Source organism: Lynx rufus, unplaced genomic scaffold (assembly GCF_022079265.1).
Source record: "Lynx rufus isolate CCGP_SWC_20201006 ecotype Redwood Valley unplaced genomic scaffold, mLynRuf1.p SCAF_7, whole genome shotgun sequence".
NCBI classification, from domain to species: domain Eukaryota; kingdom Metazoa; phylum Chordata; class Mammalia; order Carnivora; family Felidae; genus Lynx; species Lynx rufus.
Window position 1 is genome coordinate 25877611 of NW_025814889.1, and position 13927 is coordinate 25891537.

A 13927-nucleotide genomic window follows, 5' to 3' on the forward strand; every position below is an offset into this window, starting at 1 on the left:
CTAACTTCCAAAATCAAGTTCTAAAAAGTGAGACGGATTAAACCACACTTGGTGTTGCTTTGATGTCATTGCCCATTTAAAACGACGACGACAAGCTACACAGAACTCAGTTGAAATCTGACTCTAATCTGAGCGTATGGGATACCCCCTGAAAGAGTTAAGGTCAAAGACGGAGGTCACTGGAGGCACTGCTCACTAGAAGCTTCCTTGGGGTAGACAGTAGCACAGTGTTCCACAGTAGCGTACTGCATAAACCATCCATCTCCTTCAGGGGCCGTCAGACGCCTGTCCAAGAAATGTTGCGACAGTGCCTGCCCAGGACTCTTCAGGGAGGTGACCTGGCAGAAGTCAGTATCAACTCATAGCACATGCTTCACTTTCCAGTGGGATTACATGAGGTAAAAAGGACAAACTTCCTTTTATTTCTGTCTGCTGTCTACAAAAACACCAAGACCTCCTGGGATCTACAACACACGGGACTGTTGTTATTCCTGCTCTGAATAAGTGCTGTTGTTCATCAGAGGGACAGCTTTACAAGATATTTAACTAGCAAAGAATCGTAAACTATGGACTGCTGATTAGTATACCTATTATCTTCCAAGAGCATTATAGTATTCTGATAATCAATGATAATTCACAACCAAATGTATGAGTTTTCACTTGGAATGTCAGATCTGTAACTTGAGAGATTAAACTCAAACATTCCTGGAGCTGTATGTGGCCAAAAAGATCTAGGATATCCCAGGAAAAAAAACAAAAACAAAAAGAAAAAAACAAACTTACCCCAAGTACATTCTTAAGTATTCTTGATGGTTTATGTTTATTCCCTTAAAAACCTGGCATCTTGCCTGAACTAGCTCCTATTCATAATTTAGGAGAAACATTTTTAAGGTGTCTCAACCTAATTCAGTGTATAATATAGGTCTCACTTTACACAGATACATACATACCCACAAAGTAATGACAATTGCCAAGATCTGTGGTTAAAGTCAGAGGTTCGAATTTAAAATTATGTAAAGAGAAGGTAGAATTTCACTATTTTATTATTGATTTCAGAGGCAGTAAAACTAGTTCCTCACTCCTTGGTAATACGGTTAGTTTAACTAATGGTACTAATTGAAATGGAATATAATTTATGAAGTACAGTTGTTGGGGGAGGTTAAATGAGGTAATATATTAGAACAGTCTCTGGCACATGGTAAATACTCAACCTGTTCCGTATGTAACTCAGGGAGCTTCGGCCATTGTTGTTATTGATTATTACTGTTAGTCGTCATTACTATTATGGAAAAAGCAAAACTCTGGGTCAAACAGACCTAGATTCAAACCCCAGGTCTATACTTCATTATTTCACATAACTTACCTAAGCCTTGTTTCCCTCACATGTTGAAAAAGAGACAGTCATCTGCACATGTAATAAACAGAAAAAAAAAAACACAAACATGCACACGTACACAAACAAGTGCATGTGATACAGGTGAAGTCTGAAGGTTAATGGATTCTATCAGTGACAACTTGCCCACTGTGATTACTATAGTTATGCAAGAGGTTACCACTGGAGGAAGCAAGATCAAGGGTACGTAGGATCTGTATTATTTCTTACAACACGTGCATACACAATTACCTCAAAATGAAGTTGAAACAAAAGAAGATATTATCATAAATACAACTGTTATAAGAGTTGAAGGGAACCGTGCACATGGCAGCACTGAGCCCTGTGGCTGGCGCAAAATACGCATTTGATTTAAATACACACACACACGCACGCACCATTGCAATGGTTCAAAGTCAAAACAACAGAAAATGTAGGTATACGTTTCCCTGGACACAATGCCAGACTCAGAAATAAAACCACCCCAGTCTTTTACATATGGAAAGTGTTAGCTTTACCCAGTACTGCTTACCTTTTTGTGGGAATAAACCATATTATGTTTAAATTAAAATAATTTCTCTGTTAGCAGTAGCTCATAAACCTGAGTTATCTGGGTTTTCCTAGATTCATGCAATCCTAATTTATACGCCACCTAGTTGGGTCTCCAGAGATGACAGCAGTCACTACTCTTCAGCTCCCACAACTGGTAGCCATGGACCGAAGCCAAGAGAGACAAGACAGTGCCCGCCAGAAATGAAAGAGGGTGAGAAGAGCTAGGAAGGTGGGGCAAGTGGCCTCAACGCAGGTAACACGGACAATCATTTCCTCTCATATGCATCACAGGGGCCCCAGAAACCACTGCCGTCCATGGCGAAAACCAGGTCTGTGCTCTCACGCGTGCTTTTTTATATTTTAGCTCCTCGAGTTCCAATAGTGAAGAACACTATGAAATCCAAATGTTTTTGGTCCTTGAGATTCAGAGAGCAAGTAATGAGAGTTCAAGTAACAAGAGATACCTTGAACAACCTTACCTAAATGTACATGGTCCCTGGGCAAAAGCAGGGACTACCTCCCATGTAGTCATTCCAGCCCACGAGGGCTTCATTCCAGGCCACCTTTATGGTACCTATGAACCAAGCACTGTTCGTGGCTCTAAAGGTCTAAGATAAATCAGACACGATCCCCATCCTCAGGACTGTACAGTGGAAAGGACAGGCACACACAGATCTGTTATAAAGTACAGAGAGGGGTTAGACTGCATGGTGAGGCAAGGAGCAAGGAGACATCAGGGAAGGCTTCAGCAAAGACCACCACCCGAGTTACATCTTTAAGGTCCGTGGTCCTAAGAATCAGTATTTATGAATTCTCACATTCGGAGCACTATATTGGTTCCTGAGGACAGGTAGGTCCAGACTATGCCACCACCTCTACCCCAGAGATCTTACAGCTCCGATAACAAACAACACCTGTTATCTACTCCCCAACAAAAGGCGACCCTAAATATAATGATCTCCTCTATTTGTCCAAGATTCAAAACGTATTTTCTTCTAAGTAAAATAAACAGACGTTCAGGCTGCTGATACAATCTTCAAACACCGAATTACTTGTCAGGGATGTTGATAAGATGCCCATGCCCTGCTTAAAATATTTAAATTATAATTTGATTAGGAACACACATTTTGAATTACCTATTAAGTACAAATATGGTAATTTAGATATTTGGGTCTTGCCCCGCTTGCATATTTCATACAACCATTTTGTTTAATTCCTTCACAATGACTTCCTCATCATCAGTGCCACTTGTAGAATTAAAGATCATTTTCGCTTCTAGTTACTTGAGACACAACACTTTTTTGAACGTGTGGGAGATGTCATCACTAAGGATCTGGGTAAAGCTGTTGCTTTTCCACCTGTCCTGTAGCTTTAGGTTTTTGATCTCCACAACAAAACCACTAACCTATTCTCTAAGTATCTTTAACATTTGCAGGTGTGAGGTTTTTAACCCCTCTCCAAGAAATAATAACGAAGCCTAGTTTAAACTACCTTGTCTCAGGGCGCCTGGGTGACTGTCGGTTAAGCGTCCGACTTCAGCTCACGTCATGGTCTCACAACTCGTGAGTTCGAGCCCTGTGTCGGGCTCTGTGCTGACAGCTCATAGCCTGCAGCCTGCTTTGGATTCTGTTTCCTTCGCTCTCTGCCCCTCCCCCGCTCACACTCTGTCTCCCTCTCTCTCTCCAAAAAAAAAAAAAAAATTAAACCTTGAAACTATCCTGTCTCTTTAAAACAAGAACAACAATTCTGTCAAGTGATGTCTCAATGACTCCAAAAAAAAATGGGAATTTAGGTTATATGAGAATAATTGTGGCTTCTCCAATCAATACATTTTTTGTGTCAGTCAGTAAAAGAAACTTTGTCAGGGCTTGAATGTAAGGCAGCTCTCTCTTTTCTGAGAGAGAATTTTAATAGTGGGGGGAAAAAAACCCTACCTTATATTTGGGTATATATGGTACAAGACAATGTCAAAGATGCATGTGAATAAACTATCTCACAAAAATACTCCAGCGGGGGGAAAAAAAGCAGTATTTTTGTATTAGTGTATTTTATATACTGAGACAAAAGGCAACAACAGAAAAACTAAAATATGACAAGGGTCATGTGATTAATATGTACAATAATCACAGTGATTTAAAGGAGAGAACGATCGATAAAGGTCACAGAAGGCTATGCTAGAGCTGGCAGGATGTGAGCTACGGTCTGAAGGAAGAAAATTGGGCCCGGAAGGGTGCGTTGCCAGGGTGGATAATACCCAAGCTGAAAGTCAGCAATAACCATGCAAAGGGGTAGACTTTTAAATGCACCAAAATTCTGAAGAAAACACTAGGAAGTACTCAAACTCACATTTCTGCCCTGTACGTTTGCCTCAGTCATGGTCCAATCCAGAGACGAGAGCCGTGCGGTCATTTGAACGGGGAGAGTCTAATATAAATATGTAACAGAGGATGACGTATAAAGTGGTAAAGCAAAATCTCAAGAATACCTGGGGATGAAGGAGAAGACCCAGGAGGAAACACCACTGAAAGAGGAGCGCTTTCCCCAAGACAAGGATTCAGAGCTGGCCGGAGGTGGTGGGACTAGCACCCACCCGGTGGCTGGGTCTCCCTGGGTCCGAGCTCGTCCACTGTCACTGGACCAGCAGCAAACTCCCCTGCAGGTGTGCAGGTGGACCGAAAACCACGGCTGGGACCGTCAAGCAGGAAATGCTTCGCCACAGTACAGGTGGGTGGAGCCTGGGTGACAGGAAACCACAGCCAGGACCGGAAAGCTGAAATAATCCCTGCAGGTGGGCAGACAACTGGGGAAAGGACTGGCAAACAGACAATGCCCCCTTGGGGCTAGCTGGTCAAGACCCGTAAGGTGACCTCTGGGTGCCCGAGTGACCCACCAGGAACTCCTCTGAAGGGGTGTCGCTGAGACTCAAGAGGAAGCCGTCCACCAGGGAGCCACCAGAACCAAAGGGGGTAAGCACCGTTGGATGCTGCCCACGTGGGCTGCTGCCAGTCCCATGGGAGGAACAGGAAGACGTGCAAAACACCAGAGCAAGGAAGAGACACCTCTTCCTCCTGCAGTGTGCCACTCGTGCCCTCCCCTGATGCCAGCCGCAAGGAAGGATACTTAAAGGGCCCGACTTAACTTTCACAGGGCAGGCACCGAAGTATGGATTTAGGGCTGAGAGGCAATACGACGATACCTTGCCCACTCTTCCACGTGTAGATGCAAGTGCGTGCGTGCACGCATCAAGGGTGGGGCAGTTCTCCTCTTTGCAGAAAGAAGAATGCTGTCTTTCTGCTTTTATTCTTCTGTGACTTTCTGTTGTTTGGCAGTGGGGATACATGAAAAAATTTTTTTAATTTTTTTTTAACGCTTATTTTTTGAGAGAGACAGAGCATGAGTGGGGGAATGGGCAGAGAGAGAGGGAGTCACGGATTCTGAAGCAGGCTCCAGGCTCCGAGCTGTCAGCACAGAACCCGACACGGGGCTTGAACTCACAGACCACGAAATCATGACCTGAGCCGAAGTCGGACGCTCAACCGCCTGAGCCACCCAGGTGCCCCTCCTTTTATCCTTCTGTGACTTTCTGTTGTTTGGCGGTGGGAACACATGAAAAGTATTTAATCAGTGGTTAGTAAAGGTAAAGATTTTACAAATAAGGATTTTCAAAGGGAAACAGTATTGCCTATTTTAGATTTTAGCAGTAGGCTAAGCCTCGACCCAACAGCTCAGTTAGAGGATGTCAATTCAGTCAAAGTTCTAAGTTCAAAGGTGACAAATGAAGAACACTCATGCCTATCCAGAGGGCAGTCTCTTAACTTCAATGTCCTCAAAAAGGCCTAGTGTTTATAAAAGAGGGCAGAGGGCAGAGAGCAGAGACAGAGTGCCATTTTCCAACAATTAAAAAAAAAACAACAACAACAAAACTAAATCTGGGAAAACAATACAAAGCACAAAGAGAGCAAGATCTTAGGAGCTAAGGAAGGCGTTTATGGCAAGAGGAGCTAACTGCAGAGAGAGGCAAAGACATTTTCAGATTTTAGTTTGGTCACTGAAGCCTACTCCCCCCTTCCCCAATGCTAGATGGCAGATGCTGGCTGTCTGAAATCATGAAAAATAATATACTAACGGGAATGTTCTGAATACAGACTAAACTGCCACTCTGCAAGCCAAGTTCATTAAGCCACTGCATACAAAGACCATGATCTTGATTTAACTTCACTAACTCACTTGAAGTTAGATGTGCTACAGCTGGCTTCTCTGTAGCTTTACTACGCTGAAGGATGAACATAGGTCATCTTCCTTAAAGATAAAAACCGAAAAGCTTACTCCCCCTCACCAACACCGTCTGGTCAGAGTATGTTCTCGAGGCTTTTTGAGCCCTGAGCAACACGAGTGACAGAGGGGCAGTGGTAGCATTTTACGTACAGACTGAAATACTGCGATGCTTTAGCAACTTCAGGTTGTCTTGCGATTTTTTCTTTTTATATATAGAAGTAGTGTTGTAAAGCTCAAGTCCTAATTCTCTACTAATCTTATAATCTTCATAGTAAAATATACATCACATAACAGGCAGGCGATTGGATCAAGGTCTGGGAACGTAGACAGCACTGACCTAAACAGTAAGGAAATGTAACCACCTTGAGTAAACAATTCATCCAAAGTTATGATATATTAATCAGAAGAGGAGCATCTGGCTGGCTCCATCGGGTGAGCATTTGACTTTGGATTTCAGCCCAGGTCATGATCCCAGGCTCGTGGGATTGAGCCCTGCATAGCGTCTACACTAAGCATGGAGACTGCTTGGGATTCTCACTCCCTCTCTCTGCCCCTCTTCCCCACTCGCACGCTCTCTCTAAATAAAAAATACGCGTGCGTGCACATACATACACACACACACACACACACACACACACACACTAATCAAAAGATAATTATGAGGAGTCCTCATCTGGGATTAAGATTTCATTACTTCATAAGATTACCCAAATCAGTGGATTTGAATAGTCATTTTAACCGTAAAGAAAGGTTCCCACCATCATAGTCGAAGCCTCTACAGTTTCACCTTGCCTAAACAAACTAGTTATTAAAAATTATGCCTATTTCTATTTTCTCTCCCCTCCTTAATCTATCCTTCCCATCACCAACGAATAAAGCTTCCTAAAATAATAGTAATAATTACTACCAGATGCAATTCCTAGTAGTGATCATACCTAATACTTACAGAGCTAAGGTGGGCACGTGGTTTGCACGTTACCTCACCTGATGCTCTTCATAAGTAGCGGAGGGATGGCATTAGATACAAGTACGGCTGGTTCACCTACAGTCCCAAGGAGGAAGGCAGAATACTCTGGAAATGTGGTACAGGGAACATGTGGCAATTCCCTTATGATCGCTGCCGTATTCAGTAAACCATGAAACATGGTCACCTGCTGAGAGTGAGGATAGGGAAGAAAGTGCTTGCTTCTGAAAAAAAAAAAAAAAAGGCTAAAGAGACATCTGGGAGAATGGGAAAATGAATAAAGCAGGGAAGTCATAAATTGGTACACATTATTGACAATATGAAAATTTAAAGCTTGCATTCCCTTTGATCCAGTGATTCACTCATTTATTCACTCACTCATTATACTTTTAGATAGCCCAGAGGGCCATCCTCAGGACCAGTCTCCAGGGGCTCTCAGCGTCTAATCTACACAGAAAAACCAGAACAGGAAACAATTACTCTCGTTTTTGCTGTATACATTTCTGCACTGCTTGAGTTTTTACAAAATTGATATTACTTTTATCATTTTAAAATTTTTGCTTCTGGGTAATGATCTGATAGAACCCTCTCTCCAGCCATAGGGCTCACAATTTCCCCCGAAATTCCGTTCCAGCCACAGAGGACTGCTACTTGCTATCCCCAGGAAGCAGAACTGCATCCACGCAATCCTGCACCAGTTCACTCAATAATTAACTTCCTGGTGACAGCTACTGCTGCCTTATTCCCCTCCGTCAGGACCCCGGAGATGATCTGAAAGACAGAACAAGCATGGTAACATACTTAGCTCAAAGTTTCATGAAAGGTTTAACATAACACCCTTGACGATATTTCGAGGAGCGTGTGTAGGAAGCGGGCAAAGTCCGGAGACCCTGTGCGTTTCAAAATGCCACCTGCTCCTTTCTGACCTCAGTCTACAAATACCAGGTGCTCACTGCATGCCAGGCACTGGTAAGGACAGGGGCTACAAAGGTGACGGGAAGGAAAAGAGCAAGCAAATTCGTCCCCTGGGTGTAGTGTAGGAAACTACAGGGAAAATAAAGGTAAAAATGTAACTGGGAAAGGCGCTTTAATAAGGGAGTGATGGTGGCGCCGTGAAAGTGTAATCGAGGGATGTGAATGACCTCAGGGGAAGTTTCCCCAGTGGAGACAAGTGGGCTGCATTGAGGGAAGCACAGACATTAATGAGGAGAGAAGAAAAATCTCGTAGAGAAGAACCACGCTTACAAAGGCCCTGTGGTAGGATGCTGAGACTCTGGAGCCAAACGACATCACTACTAATGTCAACCGCGCAACTGGTAATTAACAGCTCTGTGCAGCCATGCCTTGATCTGCAACATAGACACAGCAGCGCTAAACTTACAGCATTGTAATGAGGATTGAATGGCTTTTTCATAAAGCTTAGAATGACACCTCACTTAGCTATACAATCTATGTGAGCATTTTTAAAATAAAAATAAATTCCAAGGGCGCCTGGGTGGCTCAGTCAGTTGAGCGTCCAACTTCAGCTCAGGTCATGATCTCACAATTCATGGGTTGGAGCCCTGCATTGAGCTCTGTGCTGACAGCTCAGAGCCTGGAGCCTGCTTTGGAGTCTGTGTCTCCTTCCTCTCTCTGCCCCTCCGCCCATTCTCTCTCTCCCTCTTTTAAAAATAAGTCAAACAAAAAAAAATTTTTAATAAAATAAAATAAATTCCAAATTAAATGCTAAAACACAGGAATATGCCCAAGCATTAAAGAGACAGATTACAAAATTTAAGTTTATCCTGCTGGAATACATTAAGGGGAGAAAGGCTTTCCACAATTGGCAAAAAAAAACAAAAAACAAAAAACAAAAACAAAAACAAAAAAAAACAGTCAAAGAGCCCCATGTTTTGGGTAAAGAGTGAACTAGAAAGAAAGGAAAAGTGATCACACGTCCTAGACCTGAGTCAGTCTAGAACATTTCCCTAGTAAAGGAACATAACAAAAGGCTCTCTGTTCTCAAGCAGCTTAAGTTCAAGGTATCTCATATCATCTGATGTTCAAGATAAACCTATTTGACAAACACTTGTAAAAAAAAAAAAAAAACCTCAGTCGCTGTAATTATGATGATATCAATATTACATATTCATTGACAGACTTCTGACAATATTGCCTTATGTAACCTTTGTGCAAGTGCACGGTCCTATTTCAAAATCCTGAGTGAGGCTCCCGGGAAGAAATCATTTGTCATGAACACGAAACATGCTGAAATACTCGTGCACTAATCTTGCAAAATGCTTCAAGTGGCAACAGAAAAATATTATTAATCCCTTCACTGAGATGATTGCACAGGCTTCTCACTCCCCTCCAGGCTGCCAGCATTGGACGTAATAAAGAAACACAGTGGGGGTGATCAGTTATACCATGCTGGCATTGCCTTATGGAAACAGAGTTACTCAGAGCTGACAACAAACCTCCACTCAGATGATTTAATCATTCTGGATCTCTGGCCCCCCAACTTTTGAAGTGACATTATAAGATGGTTCATCAGCTACAAGATCAATTTGTCCTTGTAAGTACTGTCATCCCCTCGTCGTTTTGGCAGAACTAAACCTTGGGGAACTCTGGCTACATCCAGAGATGGTGGCAAACCAGCCAGCGGCATAATTCATCTCAAGAGGTTGATCGGTTGTTTTTTTAAAACAGATCTTGCTTTTAAACCTTTTAACATCCGGTCTCCCTGTCTCCCTGCAGTTCTTACAAGAGCTCTTGATACAATTAACATATTCATGAGAAAAATGTCAAGAACTCTTGCTTGCTTTCTATTTACAATTTGAGGGATTGAAAATCGTAGACAAACTTTTATCTTCCATTTCAAAGTGATACAGTTAACAGAGAAAGACAAAAGATTCTGAGATTTGAAAATTCACAAGGAGGTCCCTCACACAAAAATACGAATTCTCAGACGACAAACTGCATCAGTCAGAAACTTACACCAGAAAGTCACATAAAGGCTTACCATTTGGTACAGACCCACTTCACAAAATTCACCTTTATTATAAAAATTACTTTCTGAATCTTTAAGATGGATGGAAGACGGGAATAAGAAGTAATGGATAAAAAAGGAGCCAGGAAACCTATTTATTTCCTATACAGACCAGAATAAAGTCACAATGCTTTGCAAAAGAGGAAAATTAGCAGAGTTGTCACATTTGGCAAACGATAGAGAAGTATCTTCTCATCAAGAAAGCTACCAAGTACAGACACGCCATCTGGACTACATCAAAACCAATCCAAGGGCGAAGCAAAGAATAAAAAGCCTCCAGCTTAACCAAGTGTTTGTGGTTCAGAAAACCTGAGGAGAATTAGGCGGATAAAGGATGTGAACTATGATTTTACTGACTTATACTGAGGATTCACATCTGCTTATGGAGACTTGAAGCCTAAATGAAAATAACAATGCTTAATGTAGTTTAAAGTGACTGGAGGGCCTTCCCGAAGTGAGGAGCAGACAAATCATCCTTGCCACTTTGGACTATTCACTTCAGATCAGTGAGGAGACTCCCCCCCCCCCCCCCCCCCCGCGTCTGCCTGCAGACAGGGCAATGGCTCACCTGAGACAAGGAAGAGATGCTGGGAAGGGGGGGGAGGGGGTAAGGAGGGGGGAGGGGCGTGGTTGGGGGCAGGGCAGAATATTTAGCAGTAGAGGAATGAATCTGCCAAATAAAAGGTCAACATGACACTAAGACAGTTCATACACTCGGAAGAGCACGTCCCCGTGCACTTGAATAACCAAACCATGCATGGAAGGAAGGTCCCCAACGTCACAGTTCCGTGTTTAGCTTGAGCTGATGAGAGAACATGAGGGGAGGCAAATGTGTACAGGATTGACTAAATTTTACTAAACTGAGGAAAAGAAGAATATCCCAGTTTAAGCAAACTACTGAATTATAAACATATATTAGGTATCCACAGAACACGAAGACACTAACTAGTAGGCACAAAAATGAAATGGTGAAATCAAAAAATCTGGCCCATCTCTTAGGCAATGAGATCTCCTGCCATATAGTCAAACCCAGCATCGGCAATACTATATCCAAACACAAGGAACTGGATAAGATATAGATACACATGATAGATAGATAGAGATAGATAGATAGATAGATAGCTACAGATACATATCAGGACACAGAAGACTTGAACTCAGAATAAAAATTTACTAAGTAGAGGTAAGGTTTTTGGTAAGAAAAATAAAAAGGCTGGAATCAAAAAAACAAAAAAAAAACAAGAATAGAAAATTTATACCAACTTGTACTTCTTACTTTAAATACCCAGCATGATCCAGGGCTAATTAGAATCTCAACTCCTAACCTGGGAAACGTGTTAACCAAAACTAACAGAAAATGTCACACATTCCTTTCCTCCGCCTCCACAGCACTTCTGTAGAAATTCATTTATGCCATAATCAAGGGAAAAGATACTAAGATACATATTGTAGCTGTTCTGAATATTCAAGGAAAAAGTTGGCAAAGTATGGATCACAGATCCATCTATAGGAACTATTAAGAAATCTTTGTTGAGGACAATTTATTTTCTATTGCTTTTCCACTGTATTTGGACAAATATAAATTATTGCTAGTAAACCAAAGACAATGAATTTAATACTAAAATGTGACATTAATTCTCAAAGCAAGAACATCTCTAAATGGTGAAAGCATACAAAAATAGCGAAGTGTAAAGTGGAGAAATTTTTCCAGGTCCAGAAAACTGCTTCTGTAAAAATATAATATTCTGTACAAGACAGTAGTTCCTAAGAGAATAAATGGCTCAGAATTTGATGAAAGTGTTCCCGCAGTGAACAATTCACTCTTCTTGCAGATTCCAGATGCTCTGCATTCCTGACATCAGGATGGAAAAATTTACTGTTAGTCTAGAGAAATTTAATATCACCATTCTTGTCATATCCCTCATAGCTTCATTATTAGAACAAGTCTGGGGAAGCTATAAACCTATGTTAAATGATAAAAAAGATGTTCTCTGTGTTCAATCATATTAGACCGTATAAGTAACCCAAATATTTAGAAATCCTACAGAAAAAGACTTGAGAGAGAGAAAAACATGTATTTATTTGTTATTTTTCCTAGTTTTGATACCTGTATTCTGCACAGTATGGCCAGGCATAGGACCAAGACATTTAACTACAACCAAGGACTAATAAACACTAAAGGACATATATCGACGCCCAGAGCAACACTATAAAATTTTATTATATTAATAAAATGGGATACACCAAGCTTTAAATTTTCCACTTTGTCAAAGGTAAAGTAATCAGCACTATTCAGTGCCATTCATAACAGGCCTTGATTTTTCTCATTTAAAATAGGTTTTATTTCCAAGACTACCTATGCTAAAGTATAAAATACTCTAATACAACCCCGACAGAACCGTTCTCTTTCTTACACTCTCCCTCCACTACAAGTAACTTATTAAAACATTTGGCAAGCTCTGTTTTATATATGCAAACAATCAGAGTCATTATAATGTTGCAGTTTGTTAATAACATTTTATGCAATCACCTAGAAGTCTGTAAAGTCAGGGCAAGGTAGTAGCGGGCGAGGCCATACACCTGTACAGAGCTCCCGTTTTTAAAAGCTAGCGCCAAGCTTTAAATAGATTCCAAATCGTAATTAGCTCTGTGTTAGCAGTCCGTGGCCTACGCAGCGTGTCCTCCCCTATCAGAGTGAGTATGACACACAGGTGATCGGTTTGAAGGGCACAGGTCCACTTATTCGTGCATTTTTTTACAGCACGCTCCCCTAAGTATCTTTTCCCTTCTGACCTCCTCAACAACATCTTTTCTCTAGCATATTTTATTGTAAGAATACAGCATAGAATACATGTAACATACAAAACACGTGCTAATCGACTGTTTACGTGACCAGTAAGGCTCCTGCTCAACAGCTGGCTATTAGTAGTTTGTAGAAAGTCAAAAGTTACACATGTATTTTGAACTGTGTGGGGGAGGGGGGAGTGTTGGGGAGGGACTGATGCCTCACTCCACCCCCACCAGTGTTCAAGGGTCAACTGTACCTTGATTCTTAGAAGACTCATCCAGGAGAGAAAGCCATAGCAAAATGAAAATTACTTCTAAAACTCTTATGAATTTAGAAGAATGAGTTACATTTACACTACATGTAACCAGTTATAGGGCCCCCTAGTCTGGAATAGTTAGTCGGCTATTACAGGTAAAGTACTGTATTTGTTTTATTGTAGTCAATAGCATGATAGGATTGATCTTCATTTATTCCAATATACTTAAAATTAAACTAACATGTAGTTAGGCCAAGCCAAATGAAGAGGTTACCTGCCTCTTGGCTTTCATAGCAGAGCAGCAACCTAAATCTTAACTCTCATCATCCTACATTCAGTGCATTAACGCTAAGTAATGGACAGCCCAACGGGTATTCGAACATTACTTAGGAAGAAAGCAGGAAGAGAAATCATGTAAATAGAAGCCGGCCTACTAGTGGTAGAGAATGGCGCTGTAGAAAGGCAAACAGGTATTTCTCACCGGACTACTACAAGAGTCAACAGAGATAAGGAATGAGTTCTTAGCACCTAACTTTTGCCTCCACGTCGTGTAATGCCACGGATACATTAAAAAGCACCTAGCACGTGGATGCCCCCAGTAGCTACATAGTAGCTGCCATTATCATTTCCTCTCAGAGGCTTGTTAGGTGAATTAATAAGCAACTGAGTCAAAGAAAAGCTCCTGGGAGTGT

General features: G+C 41.6%; 1 protein-coding gene across 3 annotated transcripts in view; it reads right to left on the minus strand.

Annotated features, from left to right (window-relative positions):
- Positions 1 to 13927, minus strand: part of MPP7 (MAGUK p55 scaffold protein 7) — a 299853-nt gene that overhangs the window by 185681 nt on the left and 100245 nt on the right. The window lies entirely within an intron of this gene.